Source organism: Pongo pygmaeus, chromosome 13 (assembly GCF_028885625.2).
Source record: "Pongo pygmaeus isolate AG05252 chromosome 13, NHGRI_mPonPyg2-v2.0_pri, whole genome shotgun sequence".
Lineage (NCBI taxonomy): Eukaryota > Metazoa > Chordata > Mammalia > Primates > Hominidae > Pongo > Pongo pygmaeus.
The window spans coordinates 22,192,000-22,195,551 of NC_072386.2; the positions used below are offsets into that span (position 1 = coordinate 22,192,000).

The 3,552-nt window shown below is 38.2% G+C and overlaps 1 pseudogene; it reads right to left on the reverse strand.

Annotated features, from left to right (window-relative positions):
* Positions 1 to 2,280: 2,280 nt before the first annotated feature.
* On the reverse strand, positions 2,281 to 2,913 carry LOC129044463 (pre-mRNA-splicing factor SYF2-like; annotated as a pseudogene).
* Between the last annotated feature and the right edge of the window lie 639 nt (positions 2,914 to 3,552).

The following is a 3,552-nucleotide window of genomic DNA, read 5'->3' on the forward strand; positions in this document are numbered from 1 at the left end:
TACTGATGTATGAACTTCAGAGAAAAATTGCTCTATCTTTTCATTTGTTTGTTGTTTTCTTTCTTTCCCTATTTTCTCTTTGTAGAACATGATACTTTACAACCTGCTAAAAATGAGCTTTTCTAATAATGTGAGACCTACCTGTCTAGAATAAATTATCCTAGCTATAAGTGATCAGAAAAACCTGAGACTGGAGACTCATTTTCTTCTAAAATGGTCTTTCTGAAAGATTTTAAAAAGAAACAGAAAAAATGTGAAAGGAAAATAAATCTTGGATTCCAAAATCACTAAGCCAAGGGAAAAGTCAAGCTGGGAACTATGTCAGGCAAACCTGCCTCCCATTTTATTCCTAAATAAGACAGCTACAAAGATTAAAAAAAAAAATCTCCCTCACAATTTGCCCACAAGGAAATTTCTTGTGGGCCTCAAGATCTTTACCCTAAAACAGTTCTGTTGAATTTCACCCTGGCAATGTAAACTGATAGCTTATTTTCACAGATGTGGGACAGGAAGTCATCCCTCTGCTCACCTGAGACAGTTGCATATCCAATTGCTTCCTGTGCCCTATTGTTTATGTAAAAATGCAGATACACTGAGACAGACTAAACTTTTTCTTTTTTCTTTTTTTTTTTTTTTTGAGTCAGAGTCTCACCCTGTCACCCAGGCTGGAGTGCAGTGGTGCAATCTCAGCTCACTGCAACCCCTGCCTCCCAGGTTCAAGTGATTCTCCTGCCTCAGCCTCCCATATAGCTGGGACTATAGGCACATACCATCATGCCCAGCTAATTTTTGTATTTTTAGCATAGGGGTTCTCTATGTTGGCCAATGCTGGTCTCAAACTCCTGAGAGTGAGAGGTCCTGAGAGACCTCGAGTGATCCACCCGCCTCAGCCTCCCAAAGTGCTGGGATTACAGGTGTGAGCTACCATGCCTGGCGCAGACTAAATTGTGTATTCAGTGAAAGGCTGATCAAGGACTCAAAAGAATGTAACCTTTTGTCTTTTATCTACCTATAACCTGGAAGCCCACCCCCACCCCCATCCCACCTTTGAGTTGTCTCACCTTTCCTGACTGAACCAATGTACATCTTACACATATTATGTCTCATGTCCCCCTAAAATGTATAAAACCAAGCTGTACCCCAACCACCTTGGGCACATGTCATCAGGACCTCTTGAGGCTGTGCCATGGGTGTGTCCTTAACCTTGCAAATTAAACTTTCTAAATTGTTTGAGACCTGTCTAAGATATTGTGGGTTCATAGGTGATTCTTTTCCTGCTGGAACTGATTGTAAGCTGGTAAAAGCAGCCACACCACTTCTTGAAGGCTTTGCTGCTTAGAAATTTCTTCCACCAGATGCCCTAGGTCTTTACTCTTAAGTTTGACCTTCTACAGAGTCTTAGAGCATGGAGACAATGCAGCCAGTTCTTTGTTTATACTAACAAGGTTTGGTCCAGTTCCTAATAAGTTCTTAATTTGTATCTGAGATGTCAGCATGGCCTTTACTGTCTATATTTCTATGAACATTTTGATCACAACCACTTAATCAATCTCTAAGAAGTTCCAAACTTTCCCTCAGGAAAAGTTTGCTCCGGCTGGTTTTGAACTCCTGGCTTCAAGTAATCCTCCCACCTTGGCCTCTCAAAGTGCTGGGATGACAGGCATGAGCCACCATTCTCAGCTGATGCCTTCTACTACTTGTTCTTGTTGAATAGCTCTGGTTAGAACTTCCATTACAATATTGAATAGCAGGGCATCCTTTTCTTGTTCCTGATCTTAGGGGGAAAACTTTCAGTATTTCATCATTGATATCCTTCTAGCTGTGGCTTTCTCATAAATGCTTTATATCACGTTGGGAAATGGTCTCTTTATTCCTAGTTTTCTTAATTTTTATCATTAAAAGGTTAGATTTTGTTAAATACTTTTTCTGTGTCAACTGAAATGATCATTTGGTTTTTCCTCTTCATTCTATTAATATGATGTGTTACATGGATTGATTTTCTTATGTTTTATCACCCCTGCATTCTTGGAATAAATTCCACTTGGTTATGGTGAATGATCCTTTTAATTTGCTGTTGAGTTCAACCTGCTAATATTTTATTGAGGATTTCATCATCTATATTTATAAAGGATATTGCTCTGTAATTTTCTTTTCTAATGATGTCTTTATCTGCCTTTGGTATCAGGGTAATTCTAACCTCATAGAATTAGTTAGAAAGTTTTTCTCTGCTTCATTTTTTTGGAAGAGTTTAAGAAGGATTGTTGTTAATTCTTTAAATGTTTAGTAGTTGATATCTGCATCATCATCCTAAGGGTGTCTCCAGCTATATTCATCTCACTTTTCAATTTGCTTTTCTGTCCTATCAATTTTCTCTGTGGAAGGCACATATGTTCCATGAAGAAGGCTGTTGGATGTTGTGTAGAATACCTCTCCATATTTTTCTCTTAGTTTTTAATATATTTCTATGTCAGGTTTGATCTGCTTGGTCAACAAATGATACTGGTGTAACTGGGAAGTGGCATAATGTAAAAATCCCAGATTGGAGTTTTTCCTTTTCCTCTCCCATCTTTCTGTATCTCTTCTCATAGTCTTTGTCTGAACATTCTTTTTTTTTTTTATCCTTCTTCCTGCAATTCCCATTTGAAATGAGCCTTATTAGCTTCCCAGTTTGCAGGTAGTTTTAAGTCGTTTATCATCCTCCACAACTTCTTGGCAATTTAATTTTCAAGCTTCAGTCTGCTTCAGATGTAGTTCCCAGAATTTGTGCAGTCTTGGTTCATGCTTCTGAGTGGCCAGCTCCTTAGCTGCTGCAAGAGCCTCCTTCTCCATGCTGTCCACTGACACCTTCTCAGCCATAGTCTCAGCCGTCCTATGGCAGTGCTTTTCTCCATACTCTTCCCCCCAACTCCCCATTTTGATACACGGTTTTGCTGGGCATAGACTTTTTTCTCTTGTACTCTTAGTATGCCCATCCCCTGCCTTCTTGATGGCTCCTGATGACAAATCAGCTGTTAATCTTATTGAGGATCCCTTGTATGTGACAAGTCATTTTTCTCTTGCCTCTTTCAAGATGCTATTTTTGTCTTTGTCTTTGACAGTTTGATTATGTTGTGTTTAGGTGTGGATCTCTTGCTGTTTATCCTGCTTGGAGCTCATTGAGCTTTTTGGGTGTGTAGATTAATCTAATTTGGGAAGTTTTCAAACATTATTTCTTCAAATATTTATGCCTTCTCTTTCTCTTCTCTTTCTCAGGCTATTGTTATTTATTTTTATGTTCTTATACTTGAGGGTGTTTTACAGGTTTTATAGGTTTTGTTCATTTTTTCATCATTCTTTTTTGTTTCTCAAATTGGATAATCTCAGTTTCTCAAACTGAATAATCAGTGAACCTTCAAGTTCACTGATTTTTGTTCTGCCTTCTCAACTCTGCTCTTGAGCTCCTATCAAATTTTTCATTTCAGTTATTATACTTTTCAACCCCAGGGTTTCTATTTGGTTATTTAAAAAATAATTTCTACCTCCTTATTGATAAGTTCTATTGAGTGAGCCATT